The sequence below is a fragment of the Puma concolor genome, chromosome B2 (assembly GCF_028749965.1).
Source record: "Puma concolor isolate L17-30 chromosome B2, mPumCon1.1.hap2, whole genome shotgun sequence".
Lineage (NCBI taxonomy): Eukaryota > Metazoa > Chordata > Mammalia > Carnivora > Felidae > Puma > Puma concolor.
In genome coordinates, this window is record NC_141671.1 from 37,923,631 (window position 1) to 37,939,189 (window position 15,559).

The following is a 15,559-nucleotide window of genomic DNA, read 5'->3' on the forward strand; positions in this document are numbered from 1 at the left end:
CCTAGATTATCCAGTATCCATGCTACACTTCATCTGACACATTCCTCCTCCTCCTCCACTAGACTATAAACTCCTTGAGGGCAGGGACTAGGTCACAATGCTTGATGGAAGATCTACCAAAACAGTCTCATCCATTAATCTCTTTGTTGAAGCATCACAAAGTACTGCTTTATGATAGCACAGATTTTCTGTGCCCAAAACTGTCTAAAACTCGTATGAACTGCTTTCTGAAGAAATAAAGTGGCCATCGAGAGGGAACTTATTATAATGTATCTGTTAAAAGGTATCATGACACATACAAATATAAACCATATCAAATGGTTTATATTTTAATTTAATGATTTTATTTAAATCATTAATTAATGAAGCATTCATTAAGATATTATAATCATAATTAAATGGAGAAGTCAAAGAACACACACACACACACAAGACACACGCACCCTATGTGGAATACTAACACTGCTTTACAAATAGATGCAAAACTAGTCTATATCCTCAGGACAACATTTGATTGCATTCCACTAGACAAAACCCACTTGGTCTCTATGGATAAGAATCATCTGCATTACTATCAGTTTTCTACAATTTATAGTTATAAAACAGCTCAAAGAAAATGAAAGGTACAGACAGCCTGGAAGAGTGCACTAGATAGGGCAGTCAGGGATATTTTATGCCCATTTCAGTCCTCCGCAGTTTTTTCCTGACAACAACCATACAATGGAACGCTGTAAGGGCTGCTAAAGAGAATGAGGCAGGCTCTTCATATAATAATATGGAACAGCCCTCAAGATACAATGCAAAAAAAGCAAGGGCAGTAATGTGGTATGTGACATTTATGTTTAAGAACAAATACAAAATATGCCATATACACACGGAATATTTCTGCAAAGGTATACAGGCATCTTTACTACTTTTAATCACCTCTAATAGAATGGAAGAATCCATGAGTGAGAGCAGATCTTTGCCTATTTTATTCACTCCTCTGTCTCCAAACACTGTAACGATGCCCGGTGCTTCAGTGGCACTCAATAAAAATCTGCTGAACAAATTAATCGATCAGCGGTAATAGTGGCTGCTCCCAGAAGGAAGAACTGGAGGTCTGTCAGGTACGAATGAAAGGAAGACTTACTTTCCATTGTGTACCCCTTTGTATTTCTGAATTTTGTACCATGTCCATAAATTACCTCCTCAAAAAATGATTTTTTTTTTAAAGTTCATTTATTTTTGAGAGACAGAGCACAAGTAGGGGAGGGCAGAGAGAGAGGGAGACACAGAATCCGAAACAGGCTCCAGGCTCTGAACTGTCAGCACAGAGCCCGACGCGGGGCTCAAACCCACAAACCGCGAGATTGTGACCCAAGCCGAAGTCGGATGCTTAACTGACTGAACCACCCGTGTGCCCCACAAATGATTTTTTTTAAAAAGGTAATGAGTTGAGGGGCGCCTGGGTGGCGCAGTCGGTTAAGCGTCCGACTTCAGCCAGGTCACGATCTCGCGGTCCGTGAGTTCCAGCCCCGCGTCAGGCTCTGGGCTGATGGCTCAGAGCCTGGAGCCTGTTTCCGATTCTGTGTCTCCCTCTCTCTCTGCCCCTCCCCCGTTCATGCTCTGTCTCTCTCTGTCCCAAAAATAAATAAACGTTGAAAAAAAATTAAAAAAAAAAAAAAAAGGTAATGAGTTGATGTTGGCTGAGGTGTTGGTTACAAAGGGTGTTTCTTCATTAAGCTGCCTTCTCTGTTTCTAGGATTTCAGCTAGGTACTGAAAACTATGGTATGAGTATTAGCTGGCTTGATGTAAGTGATAATATAAAGACTCAAAAATAAATAGAAACATTTAAGTAGTTTAGCCACTTTAGAAAAGTTTGCTGTTATCTACTGATATTAAAGACCTGTATAATATATGACTCAGTAATTCTACACTATTATACCCTAAGGTAAAATATGTTCATGAGCATGTATAAGAATATCCTAGCTAAAAAACAAAAGGCCCTAGAAACAACCCAAAAGTCCACCAAAAGCAGAAAGGATAAATTGTATAGTCCTGAAATGGAATACTATGCAGCAGTGAAAATCAAAAAATTAGCTGTATGCAACAAGATGAATAATCTTAAAAATGTAATATTAAACAAGCCAAACACAAAGAATACACACTTATGACTTCATTTACAAAAAGTTCAAAAATAGGCCAAGTAGCTTATAAGTATTTGAAGTGTATACTTAAGGGATAAAACTTAAAATAAGAGGAAGTAATATTATAAAGTCAGGACAGTGTTTACTTTTGGGAGAGATGCTGAGATTGGGAAGGGCCAGGAAAGGGCACCTGATGAGTGCCTAGGGACCAGCAGTGTTTTATTTTTTATTTTTTATATATTTTTTAATTTTAAATATTTATTTTTGAGATAGCACAAGCGGGGGGGGGGGGGGGGGCAGAGAGAGGGGAATAGAGGATCCGAAGCAGGCTCTGAGTTGACAGGCTGACAGCAGAGAGCCAGATGTAGGGCTCAAACTCACAAACTGCGAGACCATGACCTGAGCTGAAGTCAGATGTTCAACTGACTGCGCCACACAGGCGCCCCCAACAGTGTTTTATTCTTAAGCTGAGGGACAAAAAATTGGATGTTACTTTAAACTAATTCATTAAGTGCAGTATTTGTGTTCCACATACTTTTCTGTTTGTGTGCTATGCTGGACAACAGAAACAGGAAGTTTTAAGATATAGACATTTTTTTCTTTTTTTTTTAATATAATTTATTGTCAAATTGGCTTACATACAACACCCAGTGTTCATCCCAACAAGTGCCCTCCTCAATGCCCATCACCCACTTTCCTCTCTCCCCCAACCCCCATCAACCCTGTTTTTCTCTGTATTTAAGAGTCTCTTGGGGCGCCTGGGTGGCGCAGTCGGTTAAGCGTCCGACTTCAGCCAGGTCACGATCTCGCGGTCCGGGAGTTCGAGCCCCGCGTCAGGCTCTGGGCTGATGGCTCGGAGCCTGGAGCCTGTTTCCGATTCTGTGTCTCCCTCTCTCTCTGCCCCTCCCCCACTCATGCTCTGTCTCTCTCTGTCCCAAAAATGAATGAATACGTTGAAATTAAAAAAAAAAAAAAAAAGAGTCTCTTATGGTTTGCCTTCCTCCCTCTCTGTTTGTAACTATTTTTTCCCCTTCCACTCCCCCATGGTCTTCTGTTAAGTTCCTCAAGATCCACATAAGAGTGAAAACATGTATCTGTCTTTCCCTGACTAACTTATTTCACTTAGCATAATACCCTCCAGGTCCATCCACATTGCTGCAAATAGCAGGATTTCATTCTTTCTCATTGCCAAGTAGCATTCCATTGTATATATAAACCACATCTTCTTTATCCATTCATCACTTGATGGACATTTGGGCTCCTTCCATAATTTGGTTATTGTTGAAAGTGCTGCCATAAACATTGGGGTACATGTGCCCCTATGCATCAGCACTCCTGTATCCTTTGGGTAAATTCCTAGCAGTGCTATTGCTGGGTCATAGGGTAGTTCTATTTTTAATTTTTTGAGGAACCTCCACACTGTTTTCCAGAGTGACTGCACCAGTTTGCATTCCCACCAACCGTGCAAGAGGGTTCCTGTTTCTCCACATCCTCGCCAGCATCTGTTGTTTCCTGAGTTGTTAATTTTAGCCACTCTGACTGGTGTGAGGTGGTATCTCAGTGTGGCTTTGATTTGTATTTCCCTGATGATGATTGACCTTGAGCATAGTTTCACGTGTCTGTTGGCCATCTGGAAGTCTTCTTTGGAAAAGTGTCTATTCATGTCTTCTGCCCATTTCTTCCCTGGATTATTCATTTTTCAGGTGTGGAGTTTGGTGAGTTCTTTATAGATTTTGGATACTAGCCCTTTATCTGATATGTCATTTGCAAATATCTTTTCCCATTCTGTTGGTTGCCTTTCAGTTTTGTTGATTTGGTTTCCTTTGCAGTGCAGAAGCTTTTTATCTTGATGAGGTCCCAATAGTCCATTTTTTGCTTTTAATTCCCTTGCCTTTCGAGATGTGTCTAGTAAGAAATTGCTGCAGCTGAGGTCAAAGAGGTTGTTGCCTGCTTTCTCCTCTAGGGTTTTGATGGTTTCCTGTCTCACATTTAGGTCTTTCATCCATTTTGAGTTTATTTTTGTGTATGGTGTAAGAAAGTGGTCTAGTTTCATTCTTCTACATATTGCTGTCCAGTTCTCCCAGCACCATTTTCTAAAGAGACTGTCTTTTTCCCTTTGGAAATGTTTCTCTGCTTTGTCAAAGATTAGCTGGCCATACATTTTTGGGTCCAGTTCTGGGTTCTCTATTCTATTCCATTGGTCTATGTCTCTGTTTCTGTGCCAATACCATGCTGTCTTGATGATGACAGCTTTGTAGTAGAGGCTAAAGTCTGGGATTGTGATACCTCCGCTTTGGTTTTCTTCTTCAGTATTACTTTGGCTATTCAGGGTCTTTTGTGGTTCCACACAAATTTTAGGATTGTTTGTTCTAGCTTTGAGAAGAATGCGGTGCAATTTTGATTGGGATTGCACTGAATGTGTAGATTGCTTTGGGTAGTATTGACATTGTAACAATATTTATTATTCCAACCCATCAGCACGGAATGTTTTTCCATTTCTTTGTGTCTTCTTCAATTTCCTTCATAAGCTTTCTATAGTTTTCAGCATACAGATCTTTTACATCTTTGGTTAGGTTTATTCCTAGGTATTTTATGGTTCTTGGTACAACTGTAAACAGGATCAGTTTCTTTATTTCTCCTTCTGTTGCTTCATTATTGGTATATAAAAATGCACCCAATTTCTGTACATTGATTTTGTACCCTGCGACTTTGCTGAATTCATGTATCACTTCCAGGAGTCTTTTGGTGGAGTCTTTTGGGTTTTCCATGTAGAGTATCATGTTGTCTGCAAAAAGTGAAAGTGTGACTTCTTCTTTGCCAATTTTGAATGCCTTTTATTTCATTTTGTTGTCTGATTACTGATGCTAGGACTTCCAAAACTATGTTAAACAACAGTGGTGAGAGTGGACATCCCTGTCATATTCCTGATCCCAGCGGGGGGGGGAAGCTCTCAGTTTTTCCCCATTGAGGATGATATTAGCTGTGGGCTTTTTCTATATGGCTTTTATGGTGTTTAAGTATGTTCCTTCCATCCTGACTTTCTTGAGACTTTTTAAGAAAAGATGCTGCATTTTGTCAAATGCTTTTTATGCATATATTGACAGGATCATATGGTTCTCATCCTTTCTTTTATTAACATTGATTGATTTGCAAATATTGAACCAACACTGCAGCCCAGGGATGAATCCCACTGGATCATGGTGAATAATTCTTTTTATATGTTGTTGAATTCAATTTGCTAGTATCTTGTTGAGAATTTTTGCATCCATATTCATCAGGGATATTGGCCTGTAGTTCTCTTTTTTTGTGGGGTCTCAGTCTGGTTTGGGAATCAAAGTAATGCTGGCTTCATAGAATGAGTCTGGAAGTTTTCCTTCCATTTCTATTTTTTGGAGCAGCCTGAGAAGGATAGGTATTAACTCTGCTTTAAATGTCTGGTAGAATTCCTGAGGGAAGCCATCAAAAGATACAGACATTTTCTATGTGAGCTGGGGTCCCAGCAAGAAAGCGTCAGTGTGAGTTTAGGATCCTGGGCCAAAGAATACGTACCCTACAGGACAAATAAACCAGCCAGAAAGGAAACAAATGAGTCTTCTTTCCCGCTTGTGGGAGGTACCTTACACCCTAGTCAGCTTGGTTCATGTGTTCCTGCTTCTCACAGATTGTTCACTTCTTTCTCCACTTTTGGCATCTACTAATTTCTTTAAAAGCTCCTACAATTTTACAAACACCCTGTCCATGGTTCCCAAACTTTAGTTGCAGCAGAACCACCTAGACAGAGCAATAAAACAGATCGCCAGGCACCATCCCCAGAGTTTCTGAATCAGAAGCTCTAGAGTGAGGTCCACAAATTTCCACTTGAAACAAGTTACCAGGAGACTTTAATGCTGTCCCTAGAACCACTGCTGTATAGTTAAAGACTCTAATGCAATAATCCAGGCAAGAAATTGAGGATTTCAACGAAGGTAAAAGCAGTAAGAATGGAAAGGAGAAAATGGAACAAGATAGAATATGAGGGTACAAGACAGAAAGAGGACACTCAGGTTTTCAGCTTATATTTTTTCATGGTCCCTTGCATATACAAGTTGAATGAATTTAACTTCAAGTTCTTGATGTCTACTTGTATCAATATATTCTTAAAATTATAAAATGCAGATATCAGATCTTCCTGACATGGGTACACACTCATTTACACAGTATCATACCCCCTAACTAAAGCCAATGTTAGATGCCCAGAGAATTATTTCCCTATGCCCAGCACTTTACAGTTTCTGGCACATAGTAAGTAAAATACTTAAATATTAACAGAAAAAATAAATGAGAGATAACAAGAACCAAAGAAGCATGGTGAGTAGCTAACTAGTCCATAATGAAACTACAACTTAACTCCTGAAATCTCTTTATAGTACTTATATCTTTGCACAACTAGTGTTTGATTTCCTTATACAGTGTAAATCTTTTAACTTCCTATCAGAGATTAGAACTAATATTTGCTCTAGATGCTAAAGTCCTCAGACACATAAGATACAAAGTATACCGGCAAACAAGGAAAAAGCCTTTATATTGAGGTTCCTCTCAATCCACATTTCTGTGATCTTATCTCCTCCTGTTCCCTTCCTTCACCCATCCTACTGCAAACTTCCAAGGTACAGGGAGTATACTATTTGCTTACCTTGTAAACCTGCAAAGTGCCTAATTCAAGACACAGACTATCCTCCTGACACTTGTTACTGACAATTATTTTGGACTCTCTGACATTATAAATAAAAGGGGGGAGGGTAAGATATCTAATTCAAAGTCACAGCAGCTAGCTAATGCATCAGCTATTTGAAAGAAATTTTCTGTAGTGTGTGTGTGTGTGTGTGTGTGTGTGTGTGTGTAACATTAGAAACAGCACCCTATGACTCAGCAGAGATATAAAAGAATGAATGAAATCTGCACATGAAGTACGTGCAATCATGCACAAGGACAGTACTAAGGGGCTTCAAGGTTCAAACAAGCATTGCTATGTGCCGAGTATTATGCCAAATTCTGGAGAAGACAGTAATAACAAGATGAAGTCTAGAGAACTGGAAAGCACACTGGTGGATCTACAGTCTGCAGGCTGCTACCTCCCTATCCTTCTCTACACTCTCTCCTGGTTCTCTGTCCACCAGTTTTTGTTAGTCTCTATGCCGGTTTCTCTTCTTTCATCCATCCTTTAAGTCAGTAGTCCTCAAAGTGAGGTCTTGGGAACACCAGCATCAGCATCTCCTGAGAACTTGTTCAAAATGCAAATTCTCAATCCCCACTCAGACCTACTGAATCAGAAACTGTGGGGGTGGGGCCCAGCAATCTGTGTTTTATCAAGGCCTCAGGTATTTTGTTTGTTTGTTTGTTTATATCCAAGTTAGTTAGCATATAGTGCAACAATGATTTCAGGAGTAAATACCTTAAATGTCCCTTGCCCATTTAGCCCACCCCCCTCCCACAAGCCTTCCAGTAACCCTCTGTTTGTTCTCCATATTTAAGAGTCTGTTACGTTTTGTCCCACACCTGTTTTTATATTATTTTTGCTTCCCTTTCCTTATGTTCATCTGCTTTGTATCTTAAATTTATCATATGAGTTAAGTCCTATATTTGTCTTTCTCTGACTAATTTCACTTAGCATAATACCCTCTAGTTCCATCCACATAGTTGCAAATGCAAGATTTCATTCTTTTTGATTGCTGAGTAATAATCCATTGTGTGTGTGTGTGTATATATATATACACACACACACACATATATACATACAAACACACACACACACACACACACACACATATATACACACCACATCTTCTTTATCCATTCATCCATGGATGGACATTTGGGTTCTTTCCATACTTTGGCTATTGTTGACAGCGCTGCTATAAATATTGGGGTGCCTGTATCCCTTCGAAACAGCACACCTGTATCCCTTGGATAAATATCTAGTAGTTCAATTGCTGGGTCATAGGGTAATTCTATTTTTAACTTTTTGAGGAAGCTCCATACTGTTTTCCAGAGTGACTGCACCAGTTTGCATTCCCACCAGCACTGCAAAAGAGATCGTTGGGCCTCAGGTATTTCTAATGCATGCTCAAGTTTGAGAACCAATCTAAATTTAATCTAAGTGTTGATGTCCACAAGTTCCATTCCTTGTTCTTTCCAGTTCTCATTCTCCACTCTTCTGGGTAGTTGTATCTTCTTCTACTACCTCTATAACTGTCACTATTACTACCACTATTAATAGCAACAGCTATCATTTATTAAGCATTTATAAGCTAGGCATTATGCTAATCATTGTGCACATTCTATTTATTTAATCTCCACAACTATTCTTTGAAGTATTATTAACCCCACTTTTCAGAAGAAATTAAGGCTTAGAGATGTTAAATAACTTGTCCAAGGTCACCTGACCCAACCAGTAAGTGAAATAGACAAGACTTCAGGTTTTCCTGATTCCAAAGTCCACAGTGTTAACTACTACACTACTCCTAGAATAGTACTATTTTCTTGGCCCTATAGACTGTTACAATTATTCCTAAACTGCCTCATCAACTCTGGAGTAGAATTTCCAATCACCCAGTGGACCTCTCCAAACTCTACACAGGGACCTGATAATTAACATGCCATCATTTCTTCCCTCCACTGCAATTCTGTTGCTTCTCCTGTATTTTCTAATTTAATGTCATCATAATCACCAGTTACTAAAGCTAGACACATCTTTAACTTCCCACTCTCTCTCACCACTAACTGGTCATAACATTTAGAGATTTTAACAACTCTCTATTAGAGAGATTTTAAAATATCTCTACAATCCATCCATTCCTGCTGTCCCTCTTCAGGCTCCCAGCATCTCTTACGTATACCCTAACCGGTCTGCTAGCCTCTCCATGCCAATGCAGCTCTGCACGGGAACTGCCAATTAACTTTCTTATGAGTCCACTTTCCAAGGCCCTCCATCACCAACACGGGGGTTGGAATGGGAGGAGGGAAAATCTAGGCTTTTTAGAATGGAATGAAAACCCCTAATAGTTTGGCTGCAACCATATCTTTCCTGTCTCATCAAGAAACAATTCAAGGTTTTCTAAAAACCCTATTGATATTAATCTCTAGCAACTGTGCTTATGCTCTCCCCTCTTCCTACACTGTGTGTTTTCCCTTTTACATGTGGCAAAATTCTACTTAACCTGCAGGGCTAAGTTCTATCCTCTTCTTTTTAAACCTTTCCCTGATTCTATCAATTTTTTTTCCTCCAAAGTGATCAATGCCCTCAGCATTTTACTTATTCCAAGGTGATTAACTCTTATCATAACATCCCAAGTTTAGGGGTTTGTCTCGTCTAATGAACACGTAGTAACTCACAGGGTTTGGGCTTACTGTGTCATGTTCTTTGTCTTCCCAGCACCCACCACAGTATCTAGCCATAGCCAGCACCCAATAAATATTTGCTGAGTTGTTAAATAATGCAACATTTGGTGTTGCAACTTTACACATGGTAGGTTAGCAATTCAGCTTCAGGTTTAATGGGCCTGAAGAATTTCCACATAACAACAAAAGATATTATGAAGAACAAAGGTTCGATACTCAGCAGCAACATCTTTAATTTTCTCAAATCTTTTTGTCAATGCTTTTTAGCATCCTTCTTCAAACAGACTCCTTTCCCAGCAAACGTTACTTGTATATTTTACAGAATCAGAGGTTAAGTACAAACCTCACAGGGCACTCTAAAAGATAATCCCAAGCAAAATTGTGTCACTGAGAATAGCTGGATAATTGCTTTGGGTACATCATTTCAGATTTCCAGTGGAAAGGCCCAAGCACACTAGGTAGATTTTAGAAATGGGGACACGCGCTGCTGACAAAGTACATAAGATACACTCACACTAATGAGGCATTTATTCAAATTAGTAATTGACATCCGAAGTATACAACAACCCAATCCTGATTCAACCATAATATCCTTAAGTAAGGATAACACTTACTCTTGTCTAAGACTATTCTAACACAATTCCCATTCCACCTAGCAAGCAGCCCCTATCTTGTTATCAGTGAGTGCCTTAGTCTTAACACTTTTCCTTCCCAATCTGCTAAACCTTCTCTCTTCAACATCTCCCTATCAGAGACCGTAAACTCCACTCACCAGACATGTAGGTCTCCTCAATATCTCCCTCATCAAGCACATTCACACAATTTTCTCAACATGATTCCTTGCCTCTTCTCTAATTCAAATTTTATAGCTCTTTCAAAGACCTGATCAAATCTTACCTCTTCCAAAGAGTTCATTAACTCAGCCCACCACAGGTCTTATCTTTTCTAAATTTCTACTGCACTTAAAGTATAGCATCTCACATAGCACCTGTTTACATACTGCCTCATTTGGTTTCATGATGATTTGACATATTTTTGCTCATACATTTGACATACACATAACAAACTATTTGCTTTTTTTTTTTTTTCTAAGTAGGCTTCACACTCAGTGAGGAGCCCAACACAGAGTTTGAACTCACCCAAAGTGGAGTTTGAACTCACCACCCTAGGATCAAGACCTAAGATGAAGAATCACACTTAGCCAATTGTGCCCAGACTAGTTACACTTTTTTAGAAATGTATTTATTTATTTTTATTTTAGAGAGAGAGCATGAGCAGGGGAGAAGGGTGGAAGAAGAGAGAGAGAATCTTAAGCAAGATCCATGCTCAGTGTGGAGCCCGATTCAGGGCTTGATCTCATGAAAGTGAGATCATGACCTAAGCAGAAATCAAGAGTCTGACGCTGCACTGACTGAACCACCCAGGCAGCCCCAGTCTATTTGCTCTTTATCAAAAAAAGCCAGGTTTTCTATGTCATTTGTACCCATATAACTCTTTTCCCTTTTCCCACATATAACATGATGGGGCGGGGGGGGGGGGGGGGGGGAGAACGTATATTAACTCCTTGATGGACTATGCTAGATTCATTGGTAAACACTCATACACAGTGCAATATATGACAAATACCTTATTGTATGCCTACTCTGTGGCAAAACTTGTGTAGATGCTGAAGAGAAAGCCATGAATAAAAAAGACACGACACCTGTCCTAAAAGCTACCTAGTCCAGTGAGCAAGAGACACTGAATCTCCAGTACTCTAGGTGCTACAGAGCAAGATTACTGGTTCCAAGACGTAAGCACCTCAGGCAGCATACTTCACAGATCCTCAGTTATGAAACTGAACCACAAAATTTTAGAGCTGAATGAAAACTTACAAGTTATGTTTCTTCAATTTTCTTGCACAGATCCTGATTAAATTTCAGTATCATCTACCTCTGTTCTAGGCATTGCCTTAATCAAAAGTCAGAAAATACCGACTTTTTCCCTATCTTCAATACTCTTTTCTCCCAAGGATGGCAACTGCAATCACCACACATTGACTCACGAGGGGAGCCAGAGCATTGAGAGCACTGGGCTGATGATTTGCTACACCTTCATACTCAGGCTTGTCTGTCCACCAACATTTTCCAGCCCACACGTTGAACAGAATCTGTATTTTGTGCCTAGGAAACAGGACGTCTGTACTTCTATTAAGGAAAATAAAAAACAGTGCCTCCATACTTTTTTTGGCCCTAGTAATGACAGAAACACAACAGGTTCTGAGAAATAAAGCAGCTGATTTGAGTCCAGAGGGAAGTGAGAATTTAGGATGGATATCTGCCCCCTGGCCTTAAAATCTGTAGCAACGTGACAGAATGCCTAGGGCAAAGTTGTATGCGTGCATTACGCACGTGCACACACATGTGAAGTTGGAAACTCCAGGCAACAGGTTAGCTGCCCCCTATCAGTACTGACAATCGCCTTCCCCAGGTCGTGGGTGTGTCTGACGCCGCACGCAGGCACTGATTCACAACTCTCTCCATAACAACCGGCTCCTCCTTGGAGCCCAGCCAGGGCAGGGGCGAGGAAGGCCCCAGCAGTGCCAAACTTTCCGAATCCCAGCCCTACTACGTCCCCGGTTCCACCTCCTCTCCATCCCGGTCAACCTCGTCTCAGGCAGGCTGCGAGGCTGTTCTGGGAACCCGGGCTTCTCCTGATTCCGACTCCTCTGTCGGGGAGCCTGGCAAAGCCACCTCGACGCCCCCAGACACCTACTTCCCACTACACCTTCCGGGAACACACAGTCTCCGTCGGCACCTCGCTGCCGCTTCCCGGAGCGCCAGCACCTAGGAACTGACCCTCGCCAGCCCCCGTCCCCTCTCCTTCCCCGCCCCCGGAAAAAGCGGCAGAGGGGCGTGGAGCGGCGCGCGCGGGTACTGTGGGGGTGCGCGTCTCCGCGCCCCGGGCCCGCGCAGCAGGTGCGGCCAGGCCCCACCTCCCCTGCGAGGTCCCGGCTACTCACCCCAACGATGTTTCTCTGCGACCTAGCCGCCCGCACGGACGCCTCTTCCGCCTGCTCCGCACCCGCCTTATAGCCACCGCCCCCTCGGCCGCTGTCGTCGCCGCCGTCCTCGCCGCCGCCGCCGCCGCCGCCGCGGCGCGCGTCCGCCTTCACGCACACCGCCGTGGCCGCGCACGCGCCTCTGCGCGCTGGCGTCACTTAGCAACCGGTCGGCGGCGGGCGGGATCTGAGGGTTTAGGGCTCAGATGTGGCCTTTGGCGGGTTTTGCGCCGTTTCCCCACCCGCCCGACCCGTCGCCCTCCTGAGTTGGGGGCCCCAGGGTGTGGCTGCCCTGCCGGCACCTGGCTCCGGGTAAGCACGTCACCATACGTCACTGTGTGGTGTCACCGATCGCGTCACGGCAGATGGGAAGGTCCCCGTCGCGAGGTTCCAGGGCGCCTGTGGCGGAAAGAGCAGCTGCCTTGTCCAGACTGGCGCGGATCCTATGGGCTACTTCTGCAAAGTGCAGGAAGGTTATACAAAAGTGGGACCAAAGGGGGCTGAGGGTGCGGTTAACGCGGAAGACTGCTGAGTGACACTCGTTAACCCAGCAACAGGGTGTGATGGATCGAGCCTTGAATTCCCGTTTCCTCATTTTGTAAATGGGGTAACGGTACCCATCCTGCCTACATTGAGGAATTGTGAAGCTAAGATAAAATACTGTATGCGGAGGTTCTTTGTAAAGTATAAACCCATTAGACTTTAAAATATTTTTGTTAGAAGGCAGTCGAGCAGGAGCAGATGAGAGCATGGACTTTGGAGTCAGAAACAACTTTAAGTCTGATCCTAGCTGATGTTGGATAGTCAGTTTTGCTTGACGCTTGGGCAAACTGGGGTACCAGGGTTTGGAGACTAACCAAAAAGGACATAATTTCAGGCAAAAGGTGTTTTATGAGCAAAGGTATGGAAGTGAAAAATGGACAGTAAAGAGGTTAAGTCTTGAGGCAGAGAGGCCAGTATTGAGGCCATTGCTGTATTCCAGTTAAGCGATAAGAGTCTTAACAAAGGTATTGGCAGTAGGAATGTAGGGAAAGGAATAGATGTGAGTGCTATTAAGGTGGTAGAAATGACGGTACTGAGTGGGAGGTTGGGGGATACGTGAGTAGACCAAGTTTCTAGTATGGGTGCCATAGTAGATGGTGGAACCGTTTCACAAGATGGGAAGAAAGATGAGTACAAAGTCTCTGTACTAAGTTAATAGATAGTGGTGTTGACAGCCTCGGAGGATGATCAGATTTGTGGGATGAGATGATGATGAGTTCAAATATAGATATATTTGTTGGGGAAACACTCTCCACTCATGATGTCTCTTTCCATCTGGAGTGAATCCATTAAAATAACACTCCTGGCCTCTCACTGCACCTGCCCCAGCTCACTCCTCCCTGGAGCAGTAACTTTCTGATGGTGATTTTAAAAGGAAAAACTAGGGGCACCTGGGTGGCTCAGTAAATTAAGTGGTTAAGCTAAGTGTTAAGCACCTGACTGTTGGTTTCAGCTCAGGTCATGACCTCACAGTTTGTAGGTTCAAGCCCCATATCGGGCAGGGTGTAATGCCCTGGTGTTCTCCTGTTCTGGAAGACCAGGACCTGGGGTGGGGTTGAGGGTGCCCGGTCCAGGACTACAAAGTTAGTAAACCTATTTAATTTCAGAGTTTGGCATTATGAAGCTTGCTATCCACAGGCAATATTCAGTACCAACTTTGCCAGTTGTATCATACAAAGTAATGGTCCCCCAAAGATGTTCATGCCCTAATCTCCAGAATCTGAATATGCTCCCTCCCTTCCATGGCAAAAGGGACTTTGCAAGGTGTGATTAAGTTAAGAATCTTGAGATGGAGAGATTATCTTCAGTTATCTGGCTGGGCTTTGAGGCAGGGATAGAGATATGATGAAGGAAACAAAGGTCAGAGAGAAAGAGAGATTTGAAGACTCTGCACTGCTCACACTGAAGATGGAGCCAAGGAATGCAGACAGCTCTGCAAACCGGAAAAGGCAAGGGAATGGATTCTTCCTTAGAACGCAGAAAGAACGCAGCTCTGCCAATACCTCGATTTTAGAGGAGTTCTGATCTCCAGAACTCTAAGGTAGTAAATTTGTGTTCTTTACTAAGTTTGTGGTATTTGTTACAACAGGAATAGGAAACTAATACAGTCAGTAGTAAAGATGATGGTTGGTCTTCTGCCACATTCTCCTTTATCTGAAAAAGAAGGGTGCAAGTTTCTCAGGTTCCCTCAAAGACTGCTGAGTTGTAACTGTGACTTGATGGAGGGAACCTCCATATCCAGAGGAAAACATCCAATAAGCAGTTGAATTACACAGATCTATGAATGAGGAGAGAAGTTGAGTCAAAATAAAATAGATTTAGAGGACGTTAACTTGTAATTGGTAATTTAAGTCCTAGGCATGGATGAGATCAATCAGGAGAAAATCTAGAAGAAACAATAAAAAGGACCAAGGAATACAGTCCCAGGAAGCACTGACTTTAAAGGGGAGTGACAATGGGGGGTGGGGGAGAGGGGAAAGTGGGCGATTGGCATTGAGGAGGGCACTTGTTGGGATGAGCACTGGGTGTTGTATGGAAACCAATTTGACAATAAATTATATTTAATATAAATAAATAAATAAATAAATAAATAAATAAAGGGAGTGACAGATGAACAGAAGCCCACAAAGAAGTCTGAGGAACAATGGCCAGAGAGATAAAAGAGCTAGGTGAGCATAATGCCTCAAAAGCCAAGGTTGGAAGGAATTGCCAGATGGAGATGGGGTCATCAGAGTCAGAGATTACAAACAGGTTAAGTATATCAATGGCTGAAAAGCACTGACTAGATTTAGCAACACAAAAGGGATTGGTGACCAATAATAATGGCTTTAGTAAAGTAGTGGATATAGACATCAAATGACTGGGGTCTGAAAGGCAGGTCAATATAGTGGATTGGCCTTCGGACTGGTTGATGGGAGTTTGAGACTCTAGTCTTGCTTGGTTCTGGCAGTTAACTAGCTGGATAACCTT

At 42.2% G+C, this 15,559-nt stretch overlaps 1 protein-coding gene and 1 pseudogene across 4 annotated transcripts in view; one reads left to right on the forward strand and one right to left on the reverse strand.

Moving 5' to 3' along the window:
• Positions 1-12,757, reverse strand: part of BTBD9 (BTB domain containing 9) — a 417,533-nt gene extending 404,776 nt beyond the window's left edge. For 2 of the 4 annotated variants that reach the window (XM_025925243.2, XM_086706750.1), the window contains exon 1: positions 12,509-12,757. The gene's annotated coding sequence lies outside the window, so the exon portion shown is untranslated. Of the gene's footprint in view, positions 1-12,261; positions 12,374-12,508 lie in introns of those variants that run through there. The other 2 variants (XM_086706752.1, XM_086706751.1) reach the window with 2 other exon arrangements.
• Positions 1,007-15,033, forward strand: LOC147580928 (uncharacterized; annotated as a pseudogene).
• The last annotated feature ends 526 nt before the right edge of the window (positions 15,034-15,559 follow it).